This window comes from Macrobrachium rosenbergii, chromosome 13 (assembly GCF_040412425.1).
Source record: "Macrobrachium rosenbergii isolate ZJJX-2024 chromosome 13, ASM4041242v1, whole genome shotgun sequence".
Taxonomy (NCBI): domain Eukaryota; kingdom Metazoa; phylum Arthropoda; class Malacostraca; order Decapoda; family Palaemonidae; genus Macrobrachium; species Macrobrachium rosenbergii.
In genome coordinates this window covers 46,613,222-46,626,928 of record NC_089753.1, presented here as the reverse complement: position 1 = coordinate 46,626,928, position 13,707 = coordinate 46,613,222, and the positions used below count along the sequence as shown (strand labels likewise).

The 13,707-nt window shown below is 37.5% G+C and overlaps 1 protein-coding gene and 1 pseudogene across 1 annotated transcript in view; one reads left to right on the top strand and one right to left on the bottom strand.

Annotated features, from left to right (window-relative positions):
- Positions 1-13,707, top strand: part of LOC136845271 (uncharacterized) — an 89,530-nt gene that overhangs the window by 29,660 nt on the left and 46,163 nt on the right.
- On the bottom strand, positions 1,699-3,705 carry LOC136844796 (uncharacterized; annotated as a pseudogene).

Sequence of the window (13,707 nt, the reverse complement as noted above, 5' to 3'; positions counted from 1 at the left end):
TTGTATGAGGGTAGTAATGCATTGCATGAAGGTATTAGGATGTAAAACTACATCATAAACTTAGAAATCCTTGGGGACCCTTTTCGTGTTGTAGTCCTAAGAGGAGCCCTACGGTAGGAGACAGCTAAATCCTTCAAGGATCCATTGGTAAAATAGAAATAAATTTGTATGTTTTAACCGTAAGTCAGCCGTAGACCAGCTTATTCCAAAAGGTCCTAGAAAAAAAAAAAAAACAGGGGCTGGAGAAATTGTCTATCCCAAATCCCATATCAGCAGGAAAGCAAGCCACATAAATTTTACCCCGTAGGGGAGTAGTGTCGTCATTGCACCTCACACGGTGCACTGTAGGCATTACTCAAGGTTCTTTGCATTACCCCTACGGCCCCGAGCTGTTACCCCTATCATTCGTTTTTATAATACCCGTTCATGTTCTCTTCCTTCTCACTTTCCACCTTCTCCTAACAATTGTTTCATAGTGCAACTGCGAGGCCTTCCTCCTGTTACACCTTTCAACCCTTTCTACTCTCAGTTTCCCTTTCAGCGCTGAATGACCTCATATGTCCCAGCGCTTGGCCTTGGCCGAATTTGATTCCATTAATAATTTTTGATAGATTAATGTACATAAATTGTGGTTTGACGTATATCAGGTGCTCCATTTGTCTTAATGAGGTAAGCCCATACATGTGTGTCGCCTTATCAGTTGTGGGTTGTTGTCATGTCGAATATTATACAACAATAGGAACTGGATTAGTAATATGTGAAAATATTCGGTTTTGATACCGATGTCACGTGAGCTTCGGTTGATACGATTATCTACCAGAGATAAGGTTTGGGCTTAAATCTCTCTCTCTCTCTCTCTCTCTCTCTCTCTCTCTCTCTCTCTCTCTCTCTCTCTCTCTCTCTCTCTCTCTCAAATACTTTGACGATTTAGGCTACACTTGAATTATATTCTTAAGAAAATCTCAATTTATTTAACTTATTGGAATTCTGTTCTCAAAAAAATTAAATAATGCGAATTTCAAACCGTAGCACTTAGCCTATATCTTGCACTTCGATTATAATTCATTCATTCCGTCAGAGAGAGAGAGAGAGAGAGAGAGAGAGAAGAGAGAGAGAGAGAGAGAATTCTCATGTGAAACCTGAAATGCCGACTTTTCAAATTTATATAGAATATCTTGCGTGTTACACACTCACGCACATACTATCTATCTGTCTATCTCTATATATATGTATGTGTGTATATATATATATAATGTGTATGTATGCATAAAGAGTTATTAATTAGTTAATTAGTTGAGGCTTTACCTCTTTGGTCATTATTTGAATTAATGAGTGAAATAGTGAAATTAATATCAGTTCGTGACATTTTAACTGAATGAAAAAGGATTTGAAATGCATCCTTGGGTAGGATAAATTGAACTGGCCGTCAGCATCCTATGTTTGCTTTTTAGCTCTTCCTTGGGCGAGTCGGTAGAGTTGTGGCCTTGCACTCGCTAGGCCCGAGTTCGACTCTCCGGCCGGCTAATGAAGAGTTAGAGGAATTTATTTCTGGTGACAGAAATTCATTTCTCGCTATAATGTGGTTCGGATTCCACAATGAGCTGAAGGTTCCGTTGCTAAGTAACCAGTTGGTTCTTAGCCACGTTAAATAAGTCTAATCCTTCGGGCCAGCTCTAGGAGAGCTGTTAGTCAGCTCAGTGGTCTGGTAAAACTAAGGTATACTTAACTTATCTGGAAGTAGGGATCCAGGAACCTGTGTAACATTTTACGTACTGAATTCGTGTTCCGGTTTTCTGATGACTGAGTGTAGGCTAAACGTAAGGTGCTAGCAATCTCGATTGGATTTTGAAATATATTGAAAGGTATCGAATAGTGAGTTTCCGATTCCATGCCTGTTGTACGGTGCAGTGAAAGGGAGAATCTTATGAATGAAAGGGGAAACTTTGAATGGGTTTCTTGTAGATGAATTAAGTTCAAGATCAGGGGTCATTGAGAGTGCAAAATAAAGAAAAGAACATTTAATAATTTGTAAATATGTAAATATACAATGAAAGTCAGAAGTCTTGTAAGTGAAAGGGGGACATTTTGAATGGTTTGCTTGTAGATAAACTAAGCCAAGATCGGTGGTCATTACGAGTGCTAAATAGTAAATAAAAGAACATTGAATAATTTGTAAATATGCAGTGAAAGCCAGAAGGCTTGTGAATGAAAGGTAAATTAAGCCAAGATCAGGGGTCATTAAGAATGCCAAATAAATAAATAAAAGAACATTAACTAATTAGTGAATTAGCAAATATACAAGAGAGTCAGACGATGAACAGAGATGAAGCATCACCTCAGATACGAAACTTGTAAGTTACTTGTCAAGCTCAAGTTCACCTAAAAGGATGACCTGAAGAAAAATGACTTTGCATTTCTCCTTGTTACCATGAGAGAGTGCCATGAATTTAGTAAGCACTTTAAGTGTATTATGAGATGCACGGTCGCTTTTGACCATTTCAAGACTTAAGTAAGTATGTTGGCTTATGGCAGACACAAGAGAGAGAGAGAGAGAGAGAGAGAGAGAGAGAGAGAGAGAGAGAGAGAGTGACCCCGCAGCGGAGAGTGTAAACATTTCGATAATGCCAGTGCACAGTGCCAGATCAGTGACGGGGTTTAGTTTTGGTATAAATAAATTGTTCCCGTGAAGAGTTTTTTTTTCTGTATTGCTTGGAGCAAATGCAGTTTTGTAGAGAGTTTTTTTTTGTTAGTTATATGTTAACCTAACCCAACCTATCCTATCTTTCCCCTAAAGTCCTTACCTATCTAGGGTTACCCCGTTTCAGTACCCCGTATGGTGGGGTGCGGGAAGTGCTGTCAGTGCTGTAGACATGCTTAAGGTTCTTTGCAGCAACCCTTTTCATGTATTTTAATGTACCTCCGTTGATTTTCTCTCCCTCCCATCTTTCTTTCCACCCTTTCCTAAACAATTGTTTCATAGTGCAGCAGCGAGTTTTCCTGCTGTTACATCTTTCAGGCCTTTTTACTGTCAATCTCCGTTTCAGCGCTGAATGACCCCATAGGTCCTAGCGCTTGGCCTCTGGCCTAAATTTGATATTCCAGTTTCAGTTCTGGTGGTTCCTCCGAAGATTGTCCACAGTTGTGCCCCTGTAGCGAAGTGGGTATTAAATCTTAATGTTATGGTCGAGTTTTTGGTAAAATTATAGCTTATGTGATGTCAAGTGTGACTCCATATTGATGTAAGGATTCAAGTGTGACTCCATATTGATGTAAGGATTCAAGTGTGACTCCATATCGGTCCAAGAATTCAAGTGTGACTCCATAGTGGTGTAAGAATTCAATTGTGACTCCATATTGATGTTAGGAATTCAAACGTGACTCCATAATGATGTAAAAATTCAAATGTGACTCCATATTGATGTTAGGAATTCAAACGTGACTCCATAATGATGTAAAAATTCAAGTGTGGCTCCATATTGATGTAGGGATTCAAGTGACTCCATATTGATGTAGGAATTCAAGTGTGACTCCATATTTTTGATGTAGGAATTCAACTGTGACTCCATATTTTTGATGTAGGAATTCAACTGTGACTCCATATTTTTGATGTAAGAATTCAAGTGTGACTCCATATTGATGTAAGAATTCAAGAGTGACTCCATATTGATGTAGAAATTCAAGTGTGACTTCATATGATGTAAGAATTCAAATATAACTCCATATTGATGTAAGAATTCAAGTGTGACTCCATATTGATGTAAGAATTCACCATAGAAATTCATGGGTGACAGACGCATAAACCTGTCGCCTTGGGTGATCCGCTTTCAATTGCAACAGTATCAGTCTTTGACAGAAATTCCGTCATGACTCGGAAGTAGACCCCACCTCACATCGATTTCGAAGGATAGAAGTGTCATCCCATTTTTTATTGTGCCTCTTATCAAATATTCTTCGACTCCCACACTCTGAGAACAAAAAACCTATCCCCATGACCATTCCCAGACATCTAGTTCGTCCTAGATAAATGCCAAGTGTTTTCCTTCAGAAAACACAAGTACAGTGAGCATCGAGATTGTCTAGTCAAGAAAGTATTGAGTTTCGATTGCATATAAACGTCTGTTACATCTTTTGTGTCACAGATGATATTTGCTGGCTCTTAAAGCCCTAGGTAATATTGATTGTTTTCCCCAGAAAACACAAGTACAATGAGTATCGAGATTGTCTAGTCAAGAAAATATTGAGTTTCGATTACATACAAATGTCCGTTACGCCTTTTGTGTCACAGGTGATATTTGTTGGTTCTGAAAAGTCTTAGGTAAATGCCAAGTGTTTTCCTTCAGAAAGCACAAGTACAGTGAGTATCGAGATTGTCTAGTCAAGAAAGTATTGACTTTCGATTACATAAAAACGTCTGTTACACCGTATGTATCACAGATGATATTTATTGGTTCTTGAAAATCTCGGGTAATATCGATTGTTTTCCCCAGAAGACACAAGTACAGTGAGTTGCGAGATTACACCCAAACGTCTTTTACACCTTAGGCTATGTGTCACAGATGATATCTGTTGGCCCTTTCTTAGAACGAGGTCGGTCTGTAAACTGGAATATCACTAATAATGTGTGGCATGATATGGACAAAAATCCTCAGAGAAAACTTTTCTTATTTTTAAACGTAGATCGCCAAGTGATTATATTTTATCGTGTGGTCTTTGATCCAAAGATATCATTGAAGTAAAAATAAGATGCAACACTTGATTACCCTACAGCAATTCTCATTGTAGTTTTAATAATTCATCAACATTTTTATCTATTTATTTGTTAAGCTTTTAATTTATATTCGTTTTCTCAAAACTGATCTCTTTCCGTATTTCCTGTTACCTTCTGTAATTTCTTTCAAATGAGTACCATATTCCTTGGAAGCTTGAAATATGAATATGGTTCACCTAAATAAAAATAATAATAATAATAATAATAATACATTAACTCTCTTCTTGGCTTATGGTCATTCTACTCTGAGTTTCTTTGCAAATCGATGGCCTTGGGCGCTTGTTCCAAATAAATATCTGGCATTTTCGGAATAATAATCATAACAGCAAATCCTTTTGGCTATTTAAATGCCTACACGGAAAACCACAGAAGTGTTTGTTATGTATGTATGTATGTACAGATCTTGGCTACATAAGGTACACCAACCGAGTTATTATTCACATTGTTAGGCTTGATTGGTATACAGTATGTACTTTATGTATGTAAGTATGTATGGACGTACGTACGTATGTATGTATGTATGTATATATGTATGGACGTACGTATATATGTAAGTATGTATATACTTCCGTATGTATGTATGTATGTACGCACGTGTATATGAATGTGTTATGTACGTATGTACGTACAGTCTTGGCTACACAGGTATACCAACCGAGTTATTAATCACATTGTTAGGCTTGATTGGTGTATGTACTTTATGTATGTAAGTATGTATGGACGTACGTATGTATGTATGTACTTCCGTATGTATGTATGTACGCACGTGTATATGTATGTATTTATGTACGTATGTACGTACAGTCTTGGCTACACAAGGTACACCAACCGAGTTATTAATCACATTGTTAGGCTTGATTGGTGTATGTACTTTATGTACGTAAGTATTTATGGACGTACGTATGTCTGTATCTATGTACGCACGTGTATATGTATGTATTTATGTACGTATGTACGTACAGTCTTGGCAACACAAGATACACCAACCGAGTTATTAATCACATTGTTAGGCTTGATTGGTGTATGTACTGTATGTATGGACGTCCGTATGTATGTATGTATGTACTGTATGTATTTATGTACGTATGTACGTACAGTCTTGGCTACACAAGATACGCCAACCGAGTTATTGATCACATTGTTAGGCTTGATTGGTGTCCAATTACCGTAGAGGCGATATAGTCGGCGGAGTTCAGGTTCCACAATGGAACCCGAAACTGGGCAAATTTGCTAAGGTGGAACTTCTGAAATTGCTAGTGTAATTGATGTGGGGGAACTCGACACTAGACTGAGTTTGTGGAACTCTCGTGGTCTTGGCAAGGTCTTTGGAAAATCATTAGAAGTTGCTGTGAAAACCTGAGTTGAGAATTTCAGTATGTGTTTATGTTGAAATTGCCAAAGAGTGAGGTTGCGAGGCCTGCATCCTACCGTCTTCTGCCCCACTCCCCTTCCCCATACAACCCCCTACTATAATTACTTTGAGAACTATTAATCGCAATTATTCAGTTAATGTGACAATTTCCAACAGTTCAGTGATTATCTATGTATTAATTAATTTTTTTTTTAGAAGCATATTGGTGAAATATATCAATACTTATCAGACAATTAAACAAAGACATTACAAAATTATTACAAGATTATTAGTAATAATCTAAAGTATGCGTGTGTCTGCGACCTTTGTGTTCATACTTCTCTGGAGCCATTCCGTTAGACCTTCGTGCTGGGGGAAAATCATAATTGTTTCCTGTAAAATGAGTCTCCTTGATTAGGCTTGAAGAATTTCTTTTTTTGCCGAATTTACGTAATGTAGTAACTAGTATATTTCTCTCTCTCTCTCTCTCTCTCTCTCTCTCTCTCTCTCTCTCTCTCTCTCTCTCTCTCTCTCTCTCTCTCGTCAGTAGAGGATGAACATGACAGTGAGATACCAATCAAGGTAACAGGTCTGTTTTTACATATTATATATATTATACATATATGTACATTATATATATATATATATATATATATATATATATATATATATATATATATATATATATATATATATATATATATATATACATACATACGTATATATATAATTATAATAACTTTTGTACGTGAATCATTTATCACACATTACCACAGGTGAAAAATAAGAGACGGTATATATATATATGTATGTATGTGTGTGTGCGCGCGCGCGCGCTCGTGTATATATATATACGTAAAGGCTCTCGCGAATTACGAAAGACGTTGGGTAATCCCAAAAACAGTCTAAAGTTTTGACAGGGTGCGTGTTGTGAAAGAACAGAAATTGATAGATAGCGTCTAGATATCATTCATCTAAAACGATTAGGTGGGTGCTTGTTTATCAGCGTGATATGCTTTTTTTTTTTTTTGTAGCAGTAGACTTACTGATTGTGTTTACTGTATTTAGACTGATACTCGCTCCGACCGACTTTCGGTGTGATAAACTTTCTTTGTTTAAGTTCCTATGGACTCAAAGGGTAGGCCATGTAATGTGAGTCTCTCTCTCTCTCTCTCTCTCTCTCTCTCTCTCTCTCTCTCTCTCTCTCTCTCTCTCTCTCTCTCTCCCAAAACTGTTTTTCAATCACCTGTCATCTTCAAGTATTTTCTTTCTCAGGGATATTTTTTTATTGAAACCTTTTTATGTCATTAAAAGATATCTGAAGTTGCTTATGACTCCAGTTCTCTCTCTCTCTCTCTCTCTCTCTCTCTCTCTCTCTCTCTCTCTCTCTCTCTCTCTCTCTCTCTCAGATGCGGCAGTGTCTGACAGATGTCTGACAATAATTATGTCTCAGGTGGCTACTTAAATCTTTTGTTCGCGTTTTCCAAATTACTATGCTTTGTCTAGATTAGCACACATAAAACAATGTAAGCTATCAATAACAACAACCACAACAGTAGTGTTGTAGCTATAACCAGTGACACGTGACATGGCTCTAATACCTCTGTAATACAAATGTTTAGTATTTATTAAGTTCACGTGTTCGCTGTCAATGCTTTGCGCAGTAAACAGAGGTCCTTGTTTTTTTATATTTTATCGTGCCTCCGTCATCGTCGTTGATAGCAAAAAGTGCAATTCTCTCTCTCTCTCTCTCTCTCTCTCTCTCTCTCTCTCTCTCTCTCTCTCTCTCTCTCTCTCTCTCTCCACTAATTATAAACATAATGCCTCCAAGAGGTAAATGTCACGTATCAGTGATAAACCATTCATTAGGCCTTCTGTGCACATTTAAACATATGCTATTTAGCTATGTATCATCATGTTTATCTATCTATCTATCTATCTATCTATCTATCTATATATATATATATATATATATATATATATATATATATATATATATATATATATATATATATATATTATATATATATATATATATATATATATATATATATATATATAATTATATATATATATATATATATATATATATATATATATATATATATATATATATATATATATATACTCGTATATATTGGTTAAAAAGTCATCTGCTATCAGCTGCTCCTGCGCATGCGTCTGGCGACCGTAGTATCACAGAGGTCTCGTCATAATCTGATAGTGACACAAGTGGATAAGATAAAAAGCCTTCTCGCTGCTCTTATCTGTTAGGGAGCTATAATTGGATTGCTTTTCTCTTGTATCAGAAATCTACTTAAGAGCGGAATTGAAAATGGACAGATTGCAAAAGTAGAGGAAAGATTTCTGATTTTATTTTTATTCATACTTATGGTAGGAGGTTAAGTTGTAATTGGTAATATTCCATGAACGTCTTTTAATCAACTTGACTAATTTCGTCTATTTCCAGTGTCAATAACTGTTTATCACTTTTGACAATGAACATTTTTAATGCCTATTTTGGACGTGTATTATTTTTTGGACAATTGTCATATTGCGTATTTCTTTCACGCGACAGCGCAACCTTTTAGGTACGAACACCGGTTAACACTCAAAGCTAAATTATTTTATATGTATATCACGATATTTTGTCGAACGTTATCATTGCATGTACCTTTTTTTTTACTTGATTCTGGGACTTTGGAATTTATCCCGTGTTTTTCTTATCAGTCTCAAGTGCTTTCCCAATTCAAGTACTGTGTTCGTAGGTTAGAAGAAATCGGGTACCTGATTGCACTTTGAACAATCATGATTAGTTTATGCATTTTCCTCGCGAGATAAGTGTAGTTTCAAGGTCGCGATACGAGAGTCAATTTCTCTCTCTCTCTCTCTCTCTCTCTCTCTCTCTCTCTCTCTCTCTCTCTCTCTCTCTCCTCTCCTTAGGACACAATCGCAGTGTTCATCTGAAGCTAGATTTAATTCGTATGAGAGAAGAACTGTCGTGTGATTGAGCAAGATCTCTCTCTCTCTCTCTCTCTCTCTCTCTCTCTCTCTCTCTCTCTCTCTCTCTCTCTCTCCTTAGGACACACTCGCAGTGTTCATCTGAAGCGAGATTTAATTCGTATGAGAGAAGAACTGTCGTGTGATTGAGCAAGATCTCTCTCTCTCTCTCTCTCTCTCTCTCCTTAGGACACAATCGCAGTGTTCATCTGAAGCTAGATTTAATTCGTATGAGAGAAGAACTGTCGTGTGATTGAGCAAGATCTCTCTCTCTCTCTCTCTCTCTCTCTCTCTCTCTCTCTCTCTCTCTCTCTCTCTCTCTCTCTCTCTCCTTAGGACACAATCGCAGTGTTCATCTGAAGCTAGATTTAATTCGTATGAGAGAAGAACTGTCGTGTGATTGAGCAAGATCGCTCTCTCTCTCTCTCTCTCTCTCTCTCTCTCTCTCTCTCTCTCTCTCTCTCTCTCTCTCTCTCTCTCTGTAGGACACACTCGCAGTGTTCATCTGAAGCTAGATTTAATTCGTATGAGAGAAGAACTGTCGTGTGATTGAGCAAGATCTCTCTCTCTCTCTCTCTCTCTCTCTCTCTCTCTCTCTCTCTCTCTCTCTCTCTCTCTCTCTCTAATTGTCTCGCTATTGAGCAATATCTTTATAGTAATACTTAACTTAAAATGGAATGGGGCCATACGCTGCCGGTCGGCACATTTTGGCCCATGTGGGTTCACCTGTCTCATCTAGCACTGGTTCACCCCGTGCCAAGTACATTGCACATACCCTCAAGGTCGCCCATGAAAGGGGGGAAGAGCCAAAGATAGAGAGATTTATTAAACTTGACAGTTTCGAGTTCTGAGGTCTGCGTCTTTGGTGCTTGATTAGTTTTGTAGATTATGCAAGTCGTAGCGTAAGTCAAGTTCTACGAAATCGTTTAGAATTTAAAGGGTAAGTTTTAGTGGGTAATGTGATATTGCAACAAACAAAAGATGTTTTGAAGTTGACAGCAGTTTCTGGGTATACGTCATTGGTACTCGATTAGCTTTGTAGATGAAAGTGTCGTAACACAAGCCAAGTTCGAAGTCTTTCAAAGTTTAAAGGATAAGTTTCGGTGCGCGTCGTGGCATTGCCATAAGTTGAGGAATTAATGAAGGCCATTGAATCAATCAAAAGTTTTGGAATGCACATAAGTGGTCAGCCACTATCACTGAGTCAACAACCGTCGATAGAATCCCCACTGGTAGAAGGAGAACGCGTGGAGGGTCAATGGGTATCTTGGTGGAGAAGCACAATCTTTTGTCGCCAGTGGTGGACCTCAAGTCTACAGTAGCTGCTCCCGAGCTTGCTTGACTGGTGCAAGAACTCTGTGGTCATCCGTTTTGCATTTAGATGGCAGGCAAAGTCAAAATGTTCCCTGTCCGCAGTGTGTCATAGATCTTTAATCTGGGAGTGTACTTTGCTGTTACTCTCCTCTGCAATTGCAAGTGTCACGTGTCTGAAATGTAGTCACTTAACACCCGTCTGACAGCATCCGCTGACGTCCATCCAACATACAGCCCTTGGGATGATGATACGAAGTATGCTGTCCCTCACGTAACATCCTCTAACGTGCCTGAATCGATTTGGGTTACGTAAGAATTGGTCGAGGGTTGTAGACACTGACTCTCGGCGATCGAAAGGTTTATGCGTTCATTTCTGTTGTCTCAATGTTCTTTGTAGTAAGTTTTCCCTTTGAAGAACCTTAACATCACTTGCTTTTGTTTAGTTTCTCTTTTTTTATTTTATTATTTTTTCAGCCTTTGTTCCCTTAGGTTTATGCCCAGGTAAGATGCTTCCACACTAGGTAAGTTGGGCATTTTGCAGTAAACAAAAACATACACTATTTTTGGATTGTACATTGATTTGTATCTTTTGGCAAAATATGAGGGTTTTGGGGAGGGGGAAGGGGGTTTGAGAGGCGTGTATGTATGTTTGTGTGTGTGTGTGTGTGCGTATGCGCGTGTGACCTAGATCACGATGAAGAACCTAAGAGAGTGAGGGACCACGAAAGTAAATAAACCTGTGGGAAGCAGTGAGAGCTAGTTGCGACTACCCTTATCAAGTTTATGAAACAAATGGAGGAGTAGAGAGGGAGGGGGGAAGGGGAAGGTGATGGATGGATGGGGGGAAGACGAAGAAGAAAAAGAAGGTCGTTTTTCTTCTATTTTTTTAACGGGGAGTTTGGCCAATGTTCATTTAACTAGGAGGATGCCTATGTTTTGAGGTCGACACTTTTACGTACAGTACTTTGGGAAACGGAGCTGCTTCTCTCCTCTGTTGGGGCTCGTGGCAGGTTGGAGAAAGGTGGCTATTATTATTATTATTATTATTATTATTATTATTATTATTATTAGTAGTAGTAGTAGTAGTAGTAGTAGTAGTAGTTGTATTCCATTTCTTTGACTCTCACCACTGAGGCACAAGAACAACAAAATTTTTTATTACCATTTGTGTCGCAACCTGGTGTTTTTAAAGGACGTTTTCAAATAAGTGGTTCCCCCCAAAAAATCGACTCCACGAAAATAATCAGGTCAGATCGTGACCTTAAATTAAGTCCTTCACGGGGTATCGATCAGTTCCTGTTTGGTTTTTATTAGTTTTCGATGTCTTGAGAAACCAAGAACTTGGCATTCCTACTTAGAATAGGCTTTCTTAATTCTAGCCTTGAACTGAACATGTCTGTTGCAGCTTAGAAGAATACTCATCTGTGTTGCTCTCTTGGCCAGCAAAGCCGGTCCCGAACTTATAAATACTTGAGAGTTTGTTTGCAACCTGATTGTTTTCACCTGTCACTCAAGGCAACTTAAATTTGACGTCACAACGTTGATTGTAATTGGTTGTTTAATTCAGCAAGCGTTAAAGCACACTGCTTATGTTATCGTTGTGTATCTTGTACGGTAGAATTTTACTTTTAATGTTTGTATATACTGGAATCAATGATACTTCGTTTATCTTTTCTTTCTCAGGCGTTGGGCTGATATTGTAGTTTATCCTGTACGATACAATTTTACTTTTTAATGTTTGTATTTACTGGAATCAAAGATACTTCGCTTATCTTTTCTTTCTCAGGCGTTGGGCTGATATTGTAGTTTATCCTGTACGATACAATTTTACCTTTTAATGTTTGTATATACTGGAATCAAAGATACTTCGTTTATCTTTTCTTTCTTAGGCGTTGTTCTGATTCAAGCACTGAAAGTTACTATGGGTTTGTGCTCGGAATTACTTTGAATTGGCTTCTGCTTAAAAAGAAAAGACCTTGGTTATTGATGTTCAAGAATGATTTTTTTTATTGTAATAATTAATTAATATTATATGATATGCTGTCCTAGACATTTCATAGGAGTCTTCCTTCTTAAGCATTGTGCTAATTTACGTACCAGAAATTTCCTTGGGAATTGTGCTCAGCTCGACTCCGTTCTTACTACTGGATAGGGACTGAAACTAATGGGATACAACATGCAGGAATAAGTGTTCAGCCAATGGCCAACGAATACACATTTCACCCACTGATTACTATAATTTTATTTAAGGTATTGCTGCCTCGGAATAGTGAGTTCACCCAATAGTTACCGTAATGTTATTTAAGATATTTCAACCACTAAATAGTGAGTTCACCCACTGGTTACTATGATTTTATTTAAGACGTTTCTACCACTGAATAGTGAGTTCACCCACTTTTATTCAAGATAATTCTACTACTAAATAGTGAGTTCACCCACTGGTTACTATAATTTTAGTAAAGATATTTCTACCACTGAATAGTGACTTCACCCACTGGTTACTATAATTTTATTCAAGACGTTTCTACCACAAATAGTGAGTTCACCCACTGGTTACTTATATTATATTTAAGATAATTTAACACTGAATAGTGAGCTCCTCCACTGGTTACTCTAATTTCATTTAGGAGACAACTTTCAGTGATTACTGAATCCAGTATTTGTACCCATATAAATCACAAGAGCGCGTTCCATTCGTCATAAAACAAGGAGAGACGCAATTGTGCGTAGCCAATGGCATAGAGGTTTGTTTGTGAAAACCAAGAAATGACTGAAACGTCAGAGGTAGCGAGAAAGAGTGTCAGCCACTGTAAACTTGACTGAACCAATAAATATCGAAGAAATAACTGTAAACTGAATGCCTATGGGATCTGAATAGCTTTTGCCGTGTACTGTTAGAAATGTGTTTGTTGTTAGACTCTAACAGGATTACACCTAGGACAGAGGTTATCAGATATTCTTGATTTTTTTATTGTATCCGTCCAGACAAATAGTTTTTGTCGAGAATACGTGTATTGAAGGTGAATTTTTATCTATATTTTGAACAGTATTTTAGACTGCCTGAATAGCAGACCTTTTACCTTTCAGCTTTTTTTTCCCTTTAGATTTTAGTTTTTTACTCGTTCAGACGATTTGTTGAGAACACGTGTATTGATTGTGAATATATCAGTATTTTGAAGCTATTTAAAATTTCTTGAATATCAGAGCTTTTAACATTTAGCCTATTTTAGCTCTCAGCTCTTTACTTATCCAGGCTACAATTTTTATATTTAAA